The sequence below is a fragment of the Rhinolophus sinicus genome, linkage group LG10 (assembly GCF_036562045.2).
Source record: "Rhinolophus sinicus isolate RSC01 linkage group LG10, ASM3656204v1, whole genome shotgun sequence".
NCBI classification, from domain to species: domain Eukaryota; kingdom Metazoa; phylum Chordata; class Mammalia; order Chiroptera; family Rhinolophidae; genus Rhinolophus; species Rhinolophus sinicus.
Window position 1 is genome coordinate 15,310,243 of NC_133759.1, and position 17,648 is coordinate 15,327,890.

The window sequence follows — 17,648 nt, forward strand, 5'->3', positions numbered from 1 at the left end:
GAATTGGAAAGCAAGATCATCAACTGACAGTAATAAATGCTGTGAACTTTAAATTGCTCTAAAGAAATAAAGTCAATTTTTTTAAAAAGTGACTCTTTACCTAAGCCTACCATCATATACCAAAATTCATGGAGAGTGGATTATAGATTTAAATATAACACTTTTAAAAGAAAATGTGGGAGAAAGTCTGCAGAATTTAGCAGTTAGGCAAAATTGCTATTCATGATACCAAAAATGTGATCCATTAAAGTTAAAAAAAATTACTAAATTGGACTTTACCAAAATTAAATGCTTTTGCTCTGTGAAAGACACTGTTAAGTAGATGAAAGGATAACCTATGGATTGGGAGAAAAATATTTACAAACTACATATTTAACAAAGGACTAGTATCTAGAATATAAAGCACCCTTAAAATTCATCGGTAAGAAAACCCAAACAATACAACGTGAAAAATGGATAAAAGAGGACGAGAAATTCCCAGAAGAGAACAAAGTGATGGAAAATAAGCACATGAAGAGATGATCACCATTATCAGCGGAATGTCTTTTCTCCACACTGCAAATCTGTAGGGAAAGTGCGTGTGGCTTTCCATCACCATTTAGTTTAATACAATAATCCTTACTTAGACCAGTGGGCTGAGAAAAATCACCACTCATCTATAATAGAGTGGGGTTGGGAATGCATAGGTCAAAGGAATGATAAAGAAAAATAATTGGAACCAGTAAAATGGAATTGCTAGAAGTAGACTGATGGAAAACAGAATTTTAAAATAAATGAATGAATAAATCTATGGGAATTCAAGTACAGCAGCAAAGAGATTTTCTTGCACTATAAAACATAGTTTCACAATTAAACACTTTGTAGAGTAATTGAATAACAGGCTGGTTACTATTGAGACCTCAATTATTTGTCTGAGTGTTCAAGTGCCAGAAATCTCTCAAAACACTGAGTAAAACAAAAAGGAGCTGAAAATAATAAGAATAATAAGGGAGAAGATAAGAGGCCTGGAGGACCTAGAGTTCTAACATATTAATATATGCATATCAGATGTGGAAGAAAGCACAGAGAGAGTTGAAGCAATGATTAAGCAGATAATACAGGAAAGTTAACTGAAGAAGAAAGTTCAGAGTCTTCAGATTGAACATGGTTTAAGTTCTAGGCTACATTAATTAGAAAAGGCACAATGTCATATATATATATATATATATATATATATATATATATATATATATATATAAATTTCCAGGTCAAAAGAGTAAGGTAACTAAAAAAGAAACACAATCTAACTGTTGTCAGATTGCTCAAATGCAAAATTTGCATTTAGAAGTCAGAGGAAAAATATTTCTATATCATTTTTTTTAAATGATTGCAGCAAGTGTTCTAAATTCAGGAAAGATATTTGAAAAATTTCTATCTATCTATCTGTATATCTATCTATCTATCTATCATCTATCTGTATTATCCATCTATTTGTCATCTATCATCGACCACCTAACTTTTGAGAAATTTTAAGAATTCTTAGAATAAGCCACATATCCCATTCCTTCCTAAGAAAAATATTTGAAACATGCTTCTAAGAAGCAAATAGAGCAGAGACCTCATGAAGACAGTAGATAGTAAATATAGGATGTATAGACATAGACAAGATTGATATCTTATTAGCACAGTACAGCTGTAATGCTTGTTAAAATATTGAAACATTCCTGTATTACTTGGCAGATAGCTACTGACCTGATCTCTGAACTCTCCCCCACATCCCTGACCCTTGCTGCCTGGGCTCTTCCTCAAAGATGCTCTGGACCAGAACCATCTCAGAGGCCAGCAACTAAAGACTTAATGTCTGGACCATTAGGAGGACTCCAGCTTTACAATTTGTTGTCATAGAGCTGCACATTATATCATTCTCCTACTCTTTTGTGCTTCTTTTAATATATATATTTTTCCTGTTCTCTCTCTCTCTCTCTCTCTCTCTCTCTCTCTCTCTCAGTTAGACTCAATGAGTTAATCTATTTTTTCAGTCTTCTTAAATAAACACTGCTTGCATAATGTAACTGGAATTGGTTTGTGTGCTTGCCCACAGAGATCCCTAATTGATATGCCCATAATTTCATCACCGATAGATGAGCCCTGCTGCTGTACTGATTTATTTGCTTCTAGATACAGAGGCAGATAAATATAGACATCAAAAATAAAATCAGATTTTCCAATGTTGTGCAAGCTACGTTTTGCTAACAAACAATATTTTTTGTTCAATAAATATTAAAATACACTATAATTCTACTAATACAGTGATGTAATTTATTTTAGTAGTCTTCTATTCTTCAATATTTAATTTACTACCAGTGTTTTTGCTCTTGTAAACACGATAGTGAGCAGACTTATGCTCATTTTATATTCTTTTCTTAGGGCCATTTTCTACAAGTGAAATTTCTGAGTCAACTATCAGCATAATTTTAGGTTATTTGCGATGCACAGGCAATTTTCCCCCATAAACCAGATTCCTTGATCATTCCACGGGGAATGTCTTAAAAATCAAGCTCACAAGTTGTTTCATCCATTAGCAAGCAATCTACTTAATAATGGTTAATATTTTTTCTTTTGCCTATTTTGGATAAAAATAGTATCACATTACCTTCATTTGCATTTCTTGAGTTGGAAGACTTAAAAATATACTCTGCAGATAAAAATAGTGAATCTATTCTTTTTCCACTGTTTTGAAACAACTGTTTTCCCTAAACGACATTTCTATGTATAAGGGCTCTTTCTAGACTTGTGCTACCCCATAAGATAGCCACTAGTCAAAAATGGCTATTTCAATTTCAATTAATTACAATAAAGTGGAATTAAATATTTAGTTTCTCAGTCACATTAGTCACTTTACAAGTACTCAAAAGCCCCATGTGAGTAGGAACCAACATACTGGACTGCACAGCTATATATTTCCATCGTTGCAGAAAGTTACACTGGACAGTGCTGTTCTTGAATTTCTATTTTACGATAACTTTAAGATAAATAGACTTTTATAATACTTTATATATGTATATATTAATTTAAACTCTTTGTAGTAAGGTCTAGCTTATTAATATCTGTTCTTCAGATTTATGTGATATCCAAATATCTAGATTGGGACCTTGCTTTTTAAATTGTTGTATATTTTTTCAGAGTCATGTAAATTCTTTACAGCTTTATTTGGGTATAAATTATATACCATAAAATTCACCCATTGTACATGTTTTATTCAATTAGTTTCAGTCAATTTATAGAGTTGTGCAACCATCACTACAATCCAGTCTTGTAATAAGTTCCTTCACCTCAGAAGACCTGGAGCCGATTTGCAATCAGCTACTCCTGCTGGGTAGGTCTCTGTCCTGCAGGTATGCAGCCTCTGTTAACCCGAGAAAGGAACCATCCTTTCAGCCTCTAGGGCTGTCACCTCCCAGAACTCACTGTTAAATCCCTGGCTAGTCTGCGAATCTATGCCCTGTCCCAAACAGGACTGTAACTTTGGGTTAGTGGAGCTGCTGGTTTGGTTTCCTTACCACTGAGGTCACCATTTAACGGACAATGTCCCACTTAAGGGAGCTCCCTTCAGCGGTGGAAGGAAAGTTGCAGGTTCACCACCTGCTCTGCCCTGGTGGAGAGACCACTCAGGATGGGGAGTGGGGAGTGGGGAGTGCAGGGCAAGGATGCTCTGTCCTTATCAGAAGTCCCAAAATTCCATGACTGGATACATCTCAGTTTGTTTCCTGTCATTGGCCAATTTCCAGAACACTGACATGGTTGTTATTGACAATTTTGCCCAGCTCTGTTGTTGATTTTGAGGGGGAGGATGTGTTTTCCTCCTCACTTCATTATGGTGGTGTTATGTGATATTTGTCACCCTGTCTACCCTTCCTGAGAGAGGGAGGTCTTGCCTAGGGTGGGGAGTTGCTCTGTGTGGATCCCTCTAAATATTACAGATCCAGATAAGTTGAGAAGGGAAATATTTAGTTTACTAGCGTTTTATTTTGAAATTTCAGAGTTTATTTTTGGCTCTTACTGTGGCAGCCAAATGATAGCTCAGGTGTTTACCTCATTCAGTTTCCTTGAATAAAATGTCTCCTCACAGTTTATTTTTCTTATCACGAGAGTTAGAAAAAAGCTGAATCATGTGGGTTACAGAAAAGCTGAATTGTGTGGGCATTATCCCAAATGGAATTTGTAAAATAAAGGCCACAGATTCCGTTGCTGGTAGCTTTTTTACATTATCATGTTTGGAAATTTATATTGGAATGACCTATAACATATTCATGGAAAACTGTGTGGCAAATTGCAAATTTGAGAAAGTTGCTGTTGTCCCAGAAACTGAAAGGACTTTCTAATGAAGGATTTTTGTCACGTATTTATGCAGAAAACATGGATAGCCTAAAACTCACTCCACTAGGAAGTAAGTGAAAAAGAGTCCAAGAATAATCACAACAACACCCCCTAATTGAACCAGCAATGGTGAGAGATGAGAATAAACTACAGCAAACACTGTGGATTTGGGAAGACTAGATCCTAAGATCACCTCTGGGAACCCTAAGATCACCACAGGATAAAGGCTACAGGTATTAGGAAATTCTGTGGTAATATTTATTCCTTGCTTACATTAGTGTGGATGAATTTCTTTATAGAAAGTAGAGGAATTCTCTCCAGATAATGCCACTGAATCCTGAGCTTTCCCATTGCTCACTCAGAAGTGTGTGCACCCAGCAATTCATACCATTCAAGTATCAACACACATATATGTTCACGACTGTGATGTTATATCTCTGTCTCATGTGTCTTCCACAAGGGACAAGAAGCTCCTTGTAGCTAGAATTGCCCAATTACGTACAATGATACTGCTTGGATGTGAATCATGGATAAACAAGGAATACTTTGTTAGTATAAGTAGGCCCTAAATATCGCATGATGCCTATTTATAGTGAAATATAGCTGTTGTTTTATCTGAGATTCTGATTTTCCTGGGATTCTTATATTTTTATTTGCTATGTCTAGCAGCCTGATTTGCGGGATGCTGTTCACTCATTCCTATGGCTTCCAGACTTTTCCTAACCTGGTCATCTTCCTCTAGAAGCTCCCACATCTGTCAATAACCTTAAGATATGATGCTATAAGTGGACACAGGTGTTCTGGGGTTCAATGACATCCTGGTGGCATCCTCTGGGTACGCATCCCTTTATAAAAGGCTACTCCAGGTGAAGGACCAAGAGCTGTATCGCCAGTGCAGAGATGAGCCCATCCGCCTCATCCGTAGACTACACATATGCTTCCCTAGGCATTCTAGGTTGTATTTACTCCTTTAATTAAGTACTACCCCAGAGAGAGATAGCTATATATTTTCCTGAGAAAATAGAAGACAACAAAGTATTTTTCCAGCTCTTGCTGTGTATGAGGCATCATTCTAAGCACTGTGCCACAGGATACCTTTAAGATGGCTCTTTGAGGGCGATATTGTTATTCCCTGTTTTAATAGTTTCAGCATTATTAAGTAGTTTGTATGAGGTTATAGACTGTTATAGACTGAATGTGTCCCCCCAAATTCTTATGTTGAGGCCCTAATCCCTAATGTGAGGGTGTTAGGAGGTGAGGGCACGAGAGTGGGGTCCCCATGATGGGATTACTGCCCTTATAGAAGAGGAAGAGACGTTAGAAGAAAATTAAAATAAGTAAAATTTTTAAAAGAGTGGAGAAACTCCATATTGGATCCAGGCTTCCTTCCAATTGCTTCTTCCCAGAGTTCTATTATGCCTCACTTCCACCTTAGAAGTTATGACTCAGGTAGAGTGTCTGCCTGGATGTGATTTCCTTTTTCTTTCACTGATACTTCTGACATAACTCCATGAACTCTGGGTAAGTTGAGACCCATCCTAAACTGTCTAAAATCTTCATGGCACACACAGAGCTCCTGATGCAGTGTCCTGTGCTCTTGTTTGGAAGGGAGAATTGAGTGAGGGTAAACAGAGAAGTCAAGATTTAGAATCCAGGATGAAGCTGGTGATTTGGAGAAGGAGTTGAGTTGGCTTATTGCTTGGCTATGAAAGAAGAAACTGGATGACTCTTAGGAGGAACGGAAGTGTCCGTGTTATTTTGTTTTGTTTTGTTGCTCTTGCTGTTGTTTTAAAGGTGAAAGGGACTATACGGGTGTAATAGCGAAAAAGCGATGATGTCTGGAAGACAATCTGATTAACCCACCAAATCGCAGGGACTGGACATCTTTGCTGTATTTCATATAATAAATTGGAGCCAAGGAAACACGGGAATCTCAGAATTCTTGTTTTTTCTTCCCTCCAAGTATTAAAGAGAAGTATAACATTTATTTCCATTTTAGGCTTTAGGGACAAATTCCATAAGCAAAATCCATTGATACAGGATAACACTTGTAGGATGCTTCGTGGGGTGGCCAACAAGAGAAGCTGTATCTGCTGTCTCACATTTGCAGAAACACTATAAAAAGGCTACCTGTATTCAGTAATTTCATTTTCTGTTTTGATGTCTGCCTTCTGCTGAACCTCTTCTGTTCCTCTTTCACAGACTCTTTTAAGCTTCCTGTATGCCTGGGGAGTCTCTGTCCTGTGGTGAGAGTGACCAGCTAATGTCAGCACCTTGGTCATCTCCACTGCTGAAGGCAAACAGCAGTAAATCATCTGCAGTTCATTTGATGGTAAATGCACTATTAATGGATCAGGAAGACAAACGGAGTCAAATGGCAAATCCGTGTGATTGCCTACGAGTTTATTGTCAAGGTGAGATTAGTTCAATTTCCACAAGATATATAGAGAGCCTAATTTTTATGACATAAACCATTTGCACACCATACAATTGAGTTGCAGTAACAGGGTTCGGGGATAATTAGATGATTCTCCCATTTTGTGAGTCGAAACTCTAAAGAAAATGTTTTCATCCTATTGCTGCTACAACAGCTCAGTAGATTGTGAGCCGCCCTCAATTCTCCAACAGGGCACGGCCTTCTGTCCAAGACAGAGTTCCTGGGAAACGAGAACACTCACAGCGGGACATGCTCAATTGTTTTCTATAGTAAATCCTCTGATTCAAGCGGTGGCTTTCAAATTCCTTTTTCTATGAAGCATCAGTATTCCAAAATCTGGTCAAGGGCAGCTTGTGTTTGATGAAGAAAAGGTAGGACTTCTGATTTAGACCTTAATTTAAAAATGGATCTCATTAATTGAAAAATGTTTGAAAACCACTGACTTGTGGCTTAATTAGAATTTGAGCAGAAAATCCACTGGAGACCAGAGGATGATCAGACGAGGTAAGAGAGAATGAAGTAGCTGACATATTGTCTGGAGCCTGCAGATACACTGAATTATTGACCCAAACACTTTATGTCGTTGTCATCAAAACAAACCTTTTTGTGTGGATGATAACTTTGAAGGGAACCACAGAAAAATCAGCCCAACAAATGAGGTTTGAAATCAGACAAGATTGCCTTTTACCAGTGAGGAGGCCTTTATTGAACCCGATTCTCCTTTTCCTGGTTTTGAAGAGGGCCAGTACTACCTCCTTCACAGGGCTATTGTAGGAATAGACCGATGTGACAGGTGTGAGCAGATGTTCACAAAAGAGTAATTGCTTTGCCTTTTGTCATTCCTGTTCTCATCTAGATAATTATAGCTTAAAGACCAATTTCTCTTGATTGGTTCTTAACAAGTTGAGTTTCCAGGCCACCACATATTCAGTGCCTTAAAGAAAGAAAGAAAGAAAATTTAAAAAAGTATTGTGAGCCCAGACTCAACTCAGTCATCATGAAAACAAGGGTTTATGAACAAAGAAGATGTGCGTGAAGATGGCAGCCAGAATTTCTAATGGGTTGCCTCAGGGCTCAGCCCAGACTGCCTGGTGATGATGTAAGCATGCTGGGCTTCTCCTAGAGGAAAGGGCTGTGCCCAGACTCAGTTCCTACAGACCCACAGCCCCTTAGTTTTCCTTGTGCTGTGATGTGAGTCTGTTATTTCTCAGCACTACCCTAAATCTTTGGTGCCTTATCTCAGAATTGTTAATATCCAAGTCCAAATATTAATGGCACCCATGCAATGTTGCTGTTATGCTTGTTCTACAGAAAAAGAAGAGTATAGGTCTTTGGGCTGCATAGCCCCACACCATATCCAGCTGCCCCCTAGCCCAAGGACACTTCTCCACAAGATGCTTAATGTGTGAGGGCCATGATACTTTTGCCCAAAGTCCACACTGGACACAGTAACCTTCACGGGTGTTTGCTCTGAGCAATGTACTGAAAAACTACAGCTGTGACAATAATGCTAAAAACTCCCCTTTCTTTAAAGAGCTTCCATTCTAAAAAAGGAGGTGCAACAAATATTTTGTCATGGGAAAATATGTAAGGTGCATGGGAAATTGTTCAGTCAATGCTAGGACTGTATTAATTGACTAAAATGTAACTGGTAATGTGCTAGAGGCTTAAACATAAGTAAATGCACTCAACTAACCTCCTTTTGATAGGAATTGGTAAAATTTGAGTAGAAATATGTGAATTTGTGTTTGATTTGTGTGTGCATTAGTTCAAAACTACTTGATAGTCAAATAAAACCACCAATCATATTTTAGGATGACATATTTAATTAGATAACATTGCTGTAGATGCTTTAGCAAAAATGTATACATAAACAAGACAATTATTTTATATTATTCTTATTGTATCCATTAAACATAACAGTCCTAAAGGACACTAACGTCAGATTCTGTAAATTAAAAGTGAGTCGAATTTCATAACAGTCTATAATTCAGAGATTTAAAAGAATCAAAACATGCCTTTTCTCCCATGAGTTTAAAATTTTCCCAAATTATGATTCTTCATGAAGACACAGTCTTTTGAGTAAATCATTTAGTGTAAAAAATGACAGTCACTTGGCAGTTTATGATAATTAAGCTACAAAATACTTTTATTATAATAAACATGTACAGTAATTATATTTATTTAAATGTTATAAATATCCATTTTTATCATTATTATAATTAGGAAGCTTGATGTCTTCCAACAAATGGTGAATAGCTAGTAAGTTCCACGCAAGTCCAAACGATTTCCCGGCAAAGCGAGGAGCCAGTCACTCCCCCTGACCTCACGGAGATTTAAGTCCAGCAGGACAGACAACAATCACCATACAACTGCTCATTCACTTCTAACGTGATGTGTATGAAAGACAAGTTAACATGAGATTAGATTGTCACGGGGAATCCTACCCTATCTGGGAGTAACCATGGGAAAAAGACTCATCTACAATGATGGTTTACAGGCTGAGGCCTGACCCATGGATAGGAAAAATGCACTGGAAGTAAAGGGAGGATCACTGCATACAGCATAGAGATCTCGGAAGAGAAGGAGAGGAGGCAGGACTAGAGGGAAGAAGTCTTGTCATGGGGGCTGTAGGAAAAGAAAAGAAAAATGTGTAACTTACTGGAAGAGGGCAATTATAGAAACCAAATTTAAACAAAGGATAATACAGGACACAGCTAGCTGGTAAACAAAAAGCAAAAGGAATCCCTGGCAGGGAAACAAAAGTTTGAGTAAAGACAGGGGAGTAGGGGATCTCTGGAAGTTAGCATATGGGGAACACAGGAAAACCACAGCAAGCTGGGGGGAAATGTGGAGCAAGAAGGAGGAAAGATTGCTTGAGACCAGATGGTGGCAGGCTTTGAATTCCGCATGGAGGAATTTGAATGCTCTCTCCAGGGCAATGGGGAACCACACATGATCAGACGTATTTTACAGAGGCTGCTCTGTCTATTTGGGTTGGACGTTGGAAGAAGACTTAACAGGTAGTAGCAGTCACATTCCAGCGTACACATGACGAGGGCTTGTGCTGCAGCACTGGAGGTGGGGATAAATGGGCAAAAACAGATCTGAGAGCAATTTACATGCATTAATTGCCCACATTTTTGTCACAACTTGTATTTAAAGAAAGGGCGAAAAGTAATTGTTGTAGCTTTGTTTCGTACTGTTCTGTTTTTTGGGAGATGTGGACCTGCAAAGATAAGGGTTTTAAAAACATTAGCCCCTCTGACTTCCTAAATGGCCAATTCAGAGAATTACAGCCAGTTGGCTCCCATTTGCTATGACACATATCAGCATTTGGGTGTTCACACTTTAGGATCAGATGTTGGAGAAACATACTGGAACTGAGTGAACCTAAGGTGCCGATGCTATGGATAATTGACTTGGCTTGTGTCATGGGCAACTAAGCGTGGAAATTGCAACATAGATTGGAAAAGCAGGACTAGTTGTAGGGAGATTCTGACATCATGGTCTCTTGTGATCACGGGTAGGAAAACACCAACAATTCAGCCGCCTATGCATTCCTCTCTGAGTGGCAAGGGGCCCCCAAGCAGTCGGACCTTCAGATCCTGGTCTGTGTTCCATCCTGGCAGTGGTACTGAATTTTGCATCCCTAAGTTAAATGTTTATCTACACCAACCTGTTTCTATTTGCTGCCAAATATTCTCAAGAATTTTCATTGTCTAATGCAATGCTGTACTTGTCTAGCTTTTATTTTCTTCTGAGATGAAAACTGCCAAGTTTACATGTTCGCTGAAAAGCTGCCACTACATAAACATCATAAGAACATATTGTAGTTGGCATTTTTCTTTAACTAAAATTAGGCAATTATCTCTCAGAATGTTCATACAAACTGAAAGACAATTCAGCTGGAAAGGATGCTCCTAAAAACAATAGAGGAAATACTTCCTTATTAACAGCTCATGATACCAACTCTAATGTCACATTGAAATTAAGTGGCAGTATGAGTGAGCAGAGAAATAAAGAATGAAAAGTAAGGAAAGATGTGAGACAAAAGGAATGCAAGCGGTATCCTACAGGAACCAAGGGAGAACATTTTGGAAGGAAAGTATGAATGAAGGGAGGCTTATCTTATTATCTTATATGGTATGGTAATTACTTGTTTGGAGTGTAAAACTTATTAGAGTGTAAATCTTTGGTATGGAAGGGATTGGTTTCTTCTTTCACTTCCGTTAGCACCATTCACAATTCAATGGGTCTGAATAAATAATAAATGAATAAATGATTTAACAAGCAAAAAATGAAACAGACACAGAATAAAAATACTATAAAATATTTGACTTGAAATTAAAAATTGTGGAAGATGGCTTAGCCCTGGCGCAGGTCCAAAGTAAGGTGAAATGAACTCAGAAAAAGCTGTACTGAGCTAGACTGGTCCACAGAGATCAGTACTGAGCATCCCTTGGAATTTATTTTTAAAGTTATTCATTCATATACCCATAAAAATTAATTGACACTTTTTAAAAATTAAATTACTATGTTATGTATCTATTGTAAGTGTGGAGTAATGGTGACTTTTTAATCTCAGAAATTATCATGACTAGGTTCTTCTTATCTGACCAGCTGAGATGGACACAAAAATTAATGTCCAATTACCAAACCTATTCCATCTGCTTCCTGAAATCTGATACAAGGATTTAGGAGGAAAGATACCCAAATTATCCCATTAAATGTAAATATTTAGAGTCCTAGGCCTCCTACTTCTTTTCTTTTCTTTTGTTTATTCTCTCAACATTTTATTTTTTTAGTTTTTGAAATAAAAATCAAAACACATTTTTGTTACATAGTATGTTAACATGCTTGCCATTCTTTTCAGTACAGTGTGGTTTAATATAGGGTACTTTAAAACTTCCTTTTTAAAGTATTTTATGGAGGGAAATAGCTCCTTAAGAAGATACATGGGTACATGGGCCATCATTTTTCATTATTTTAGCGTTTAGGAATAACAAATATGGATAGCAGTTCCTCCAACTGAAAATTTGGTCCTCTAAAATATATAAGTATTCCTCCTATAACAAAAGTAAATTAAATATACTGTTGGAAAAAAATAAGTATTTGGTCTAGGCCTCTGAGTGAGCTTAAAAAACAAGTTAGGATGTGTTTCAACAGCACAAAAGGAACATTCTAGAATCCACCTAAAAACATTTGCAGACCACTTGGCCTGATGCTATTGGGGTTGTTCTGCTTCAGAAGGGACAGAAGGTGCGTAGGAGAGTGCTGCAGACTCACAACAGCCACAGAATCATTTACTCAGAATTAAGCAAAGTTCAATAGGGAATAACATACAACAATAGTACAACAGTCTCAACAGTTACTCAATGCCTGGAAAGCAAACTGTAAGATTAGAAAAAATACCTCAGTAGGAACAAAAATCAAAACGTTTATAAGATTTTGAAGGTGAAAAAAAAAAGTTCATCATTCATAGATGATGTGTTGTCAGTACATTAGTTTCCAGGACACTGGGGACAACCCCAAAACATATGAAGTAAGAATAAAGCCAAGAAGCTTAACCTTCCACCATTCTCTTGCCCACCTTTGGCCACCTGCAGGGATGTCTTTGCTTCATTCTCAATGTAAATACTTGCTCCTTGAGACACCAGCAGTTTTGCTTCTTCCACTCTCTCCTTGTCACAGGCTAAGTGTACAGGAGTGTTACGCTCGGTTCCTTGGATGTTTGTGGATGCTCTGTGGTACCGAAGGATCTGAATCATCGTTACCCTTGGCTGATGCCTTGTGCATTGCTGGAGCCTCATAATGGTCCTTAGCATCCGGATTAGCCCCGCCTTCCGGTAACATGACAATGATCTCCTGCCTATATTTGGAAGCTGCATAATATAGGGGAGTACAGCCATTTTGACTGACAGCATTCACTTGAGCACCTCTTCCCAGAAGGGCTTTTACAATCTCATGGAGGCCAGCAGAAGTGGCAATACGAAGAGGAGACCAACCGGCATCATCTTTATCATTTGCTGGCACTCCAAGTTGCAGCAAGAATTCAACAGCTTCTGTATGTCTGGCTGAGCACGCCCAATGCAGTGCAGTTCTGCTGTCCTGGCCAGTTCCAGTCGCCAGGGATTTATCGGCCAGAATCATTTCCTTCAAGTCCTCCAGCTTCCCACTCTAGGCCAGCTTGCAGGCCATTAGGTTAGACACACGACCGTCCATTTCGCTTTTCCAGGATCTCCCTGCAGCAAGCCTCCTACTTCTTCCTTATGAGCCATACCCAATCTGGTACCAATTCTAGATCACCCTAAGAAGGTCTGCTATGCAGTCCTACCTTGTAGCTCTTTGGGGTTCCACTCTAAAGACGCCTCAAAAACACAATTTTCTATTTTGATATCTTGTTTGTGTCTATCATTTTATTTCTTTATTTCTTCTTGTTTTATTTTCCTTTTTTCTTCTTTATAAATTTTGCCTCTTGTTCTCTTCCCGTAGTGTCTCACAGAACTGTTCTCCCCACAAACCTGGGGATTGTAAGTGTTTGTAGGACACTCTGCTGGAGCTCCTTCCTGTCTGAGCAGGTCGGTTGGGTGCCGTGTGGAGCGGGAGGCTGGCAGCCTCAGCTCTCAAGTGAGCAGGCATATTGCTGAATATCGTGATGCATATGCCCCCAATGTTAAAATGAGGAGTTTTTTTTTTGTTTGTTTTTTTCCTGAGGCATCAACATCCCTAGCTTTTGTGCAGTCATCTTACTCAATTTCCTTCTAGATGCCCTGTCTTACTAGTTTTCAGCAAAATGCCAAGCAGTCTGTGCTCAGTGGGAGGCTGTGGTAGGGTGTGATGGGGTCGCTGACTAACGCAGTTCACTTTATAAAAGATCCTCACACATAATCTTTGTTGTAACCCTGCTTATCTGCCATCTTTAAGTCCAGAGCTCCTCTAGAATTTCTACAGCAGATGTATACTCATCTCTTTGGCCACTTGCCCCTAACACATTACAGGCTATTGTTATTCTGCCTATTACATGTATCAACATCCCAACTGGTTTTAATCTTTAAAACTTTGTGGTAGTTGCTTGCTCATTGGTGGCCTCTCCACACCATCCATTCTCTTAGCTAACGTTGCTTATTTTTTAGCTTATTTCTGTACTTCTATTTCAGTGAGCTCATAGGAAGAAAGGGGGAAATACGTATGTTCTCGCTTCCGTCTTGAGCTTGGAGTCTTTTTGAAACATTTCTATTAATAGAATTGTGAGGTTAATTCCTATCACTGTTGTGCGAAGTGAATCTCTGTTCCTATGCCCAATCCTTATTTCAATGCTCTCTGGTTGGACGTGTACTCACCCCTCTCATTTAAGGCCTTCATTCTCCCCTTGGCGTTTTACGCAGCGAACAGTGGCCCTTAACAGATGCATCTGATTCTATTTCCATCAAAGGGTATATGGTTGAGACTCCCGAATTGTTTCATGATATTGTCAAATAAATGCTTCATGGGGTTCGATGGGCCTTCAGGAGAGTGTTCTGGGAAATGTGATAGACTGGCCTCAAAGAGCTCATCAAGCACCATACTCCAAAATTATGCATATTGCCTAGATAAATAAATAAATAGATAAATAAATAGATAAATAAATACATAAATAACTATGGGCTTTGAGTAGGATAAGTCTGGGAAAGAAATCTTGATTCTGCCATTTTTGGGGGTGGGGGGTGGGGCAAATAATCCCAAGAGATTCTATTTCCCCATCTCTTAAAAATGAGGATACTGAACCTATTCAGTCCAAGTGAAATTTATATACAAATCATGAAGGGAAAAAAATGCCTTTAACAGTCAAACAGAGGCATCCTGACATTTGAGATTTTTCCTCATCTCTATTATCATGCCCAACTTGGCTTGAAAGACTTTGTGGCAAATCTTGTTTTAAATGCTTTTTCTATATTCATTTATTTAATCTTCACAAAACCATCAAAAGGGATGCACTTATATGATTTCTATTTTGGAAAAAACAAAAAACAAGGCACAGAAATATGAAGTAATTTGACCTTGGCCATGCAACTAGAAGATTGACCGAGCAGGAATTCCACTGTAGAGCCCTGTCCCAGTCCTATTCTTTTTAACCGTATACCACATGACCCCCTAAACCACTCCACCCAGAATATTGAGAAAGGGCCAGGCTTGGCAATAGGAACCCATATTTAATATTAATAGACAAATAGAAATGAAAACTAAGATATTCATATGCAGCCATTGGCAAAGGTTAACCAGAACATTTAGACTCCCCCCACCCCACCCCCCTTTTTTGGTTATATTTGTTGCAGTAAAAGTAGAAAAGGAGTGAAACAAATGTGAAACATGGTCTGGATCAGAGCTACCTGGGGCAGATGTTGCCCATGGCTCTGTAGCATCAACAAGGACTGAGAGCTTGTTAGAAATGTGGATTTTTAGAGCCTCCCCAGAACTGCTGAATCAGGATTGGCAGGGGTGGAGCCCAGAAATAGGTGTTAAAGGAGCACTCCAGGTGATCCTCACCCACTATAGCATCTGAGAAGACCTACTTTAAAGTTTGCAGATACTCCCACGTAAACTGTAAGAATTTTGCCTTCATCTTATGAAGCAGAGATGAGTTGGCCCATTTTACAATGAAGTAAAAGAAGGTACAGAGATGTATATAAGGTAAAGTCCCTTTCATTTATCACTACCCAAAGTTCTTTCATCTGTACCTACTGAGTTATGCGGAATTCTCATTCTCATGTTCTAATATCCTCTCATTGTTATAAGAGTTTTGTTCATGTACTTGTTTATTTTCTGGAATGCAGACAGTATATCAAGGAATTGAGTGAGAAAATAGGATCAAATAGTTGGGAGTGGAAGAGAGATAACCCTGTATGAATATTGATTAGATGGAACATAGTGGTTCTCCATGCCCAAAACCACCTGTCAGGAATGTCCCCACATCCCTCCTGATTCTCAAAGTAACTATTTTTATGTACTTTAGAAACGTTGGCTTTTGGATTAGCCAGATTTCTACTAGAGTTAAAACAAACAAAAACCATGTTTTAGGATTTTCCCCTCTGTGTCAGCTCCTTTGAGATGCCCAAATGTGGAAATGGTCCAGTTGAGTATCTGTGTTGCTGAGTTGGAAATAATTTGTGCAAAGACCAGCACATTTTCCACTTTGGCCTATTTTTAAAAGCTGCAATGCCTCAAAAAAAAAAAAAAAAAAAAAAAAAAAAATAGCTACCTAGATAAATGAGCTATTCCCACAGTTGTGTTCAAAGGCAAGAGGAGTGTTTAGGATTCAAACAGTGCCACTGAGGGAGTTCATGTTTTCTGCAAAGAATTGAACTAGGAGGAGGCAGGCAGAGGGTCAGCAATCAATCATATAATCAAGTCTGGCAGTGGAGGTCATTGGATTCAGTTATGCGTTCCCAAATCATGCCTTAAGTATGTATATCCTCATGTCATGGTAATATTAAAAGCTAACTTATATTGAGGGCTTGTTGCAGGCCACATGCTCTGAGCCTGGCATGCATACCACAGTTCTCTTAAGAAAGTAACATTATTATCTCACTGAAGCCAGGAGGTTGACAATTTACCAAGGGCACATGAAAGCTAAAGGTTGACCTAGCATTTGTATCCTTTTGGTGTGATTCCAGATCTCATGTAAACTAATGCCCAGGCATATGTTCTCAGATCTGTGGTGTTTAGACTTCAGATAGCCTGGGAGTTGTTGTTCATCTCCATATCATTCCTTGAAACCGGTGCTTTCCAGACTTCACCTTGCCTGTGAGCCACCTGAGGATCTTTACATGTACATTCCGTTCAGTGAGTCTGGGGTGGGACCTGAGAATCTGCATCCTAACCTCCCTGGTGATGCCCGTGCTGCTTGCTGATACAGGCCCAGTGCTTTGAGAAGGTAGCAAGGCTCTCAGCAACAGTAAACTCTGTTCAACTGAGCTGCAATCCAGCCAGTCCCATCTACGTCTCCTTGCTTAGATGACTGGACACTTCCAGATGTTGTGTATTGCCCTTCAGGGGTCAGCGCACTTAATTAATGAGCTGCATAAGCTGCTTCATCAATTCGCCTGCAGTGGATGGAATTACAAGAAAGAATCTCTTTGTCTCTCCCTGATTTCTTTCATGCTCTGGAGCAGGCTGTGAAATAGGTAATTTATGCCAGAGGTTACAGATTACACGTTTATTTAGCTAACTGAGTGCAATAATAAGACCTCGCAGGGGGCAAAGTGGTCTCCAGGTCTGTGGGATGCTAAAAATCTCTGCCCAAACGTAGCAACGATGTAGCTTTCAGTGGTTTCCTTATCCGACCCCAGGTAGAAAAGCCATCAATCCTCATGATATTAAACGTGAAACTGGCTAGTGACCTATTGGTGTCCTCTTCAAAGGCTTTGTAGCGCTTTTAGATTTTATTTCTGGGCACACAGGAGAAAGCTGAACTGTGTAATTAATTTCATAAGCTGTACATGTTGGAGAGGCTATAGCACCCCTGATTGCCCCTTTCACCCGGTGTGGGAGGGAAGATGAAGACACTGTTTTTCTGGGCTGTCTTGGCTGCGGCTGCTCTGAATTCATTCTCTGGTAAGCCCTAACAGCATTTATTTTGAGCTGATAAGGAAGGGGGAAATGAAACTATGGGAGTGTTAGCTGCTCGCTGGGATATTTTCTCTGTATCTTTCCAGGCAAAGCTCTAGAGGTGACACACCTGGACAGATAGCACCTCTAATGTCCCCATAAGCAGGACAAAGCAAAAACAAGGTGTATCTCTAGAGTGGAGACAAGACGTTGGGCACTTCGGGCTGCTTGGTTAGACTGATGATATCTTTCTGAAGAAGAATACAAA

General features: G+C 39.0%; 1 pseudogene; it reads right to left on the reverse strand.

Annotated features, from left to right (window-relative positions):
- Positions 1–6,482: 6,482 nt before the first annotated feature.
- On the reverse strand, positions 6,483–13,030 carry LOC109445389 (uncharacterized; annotated as a pseudogene).
- Between the last annotated feature and the right edge of the window lie 4,618 nt (positions 13,031–17,648).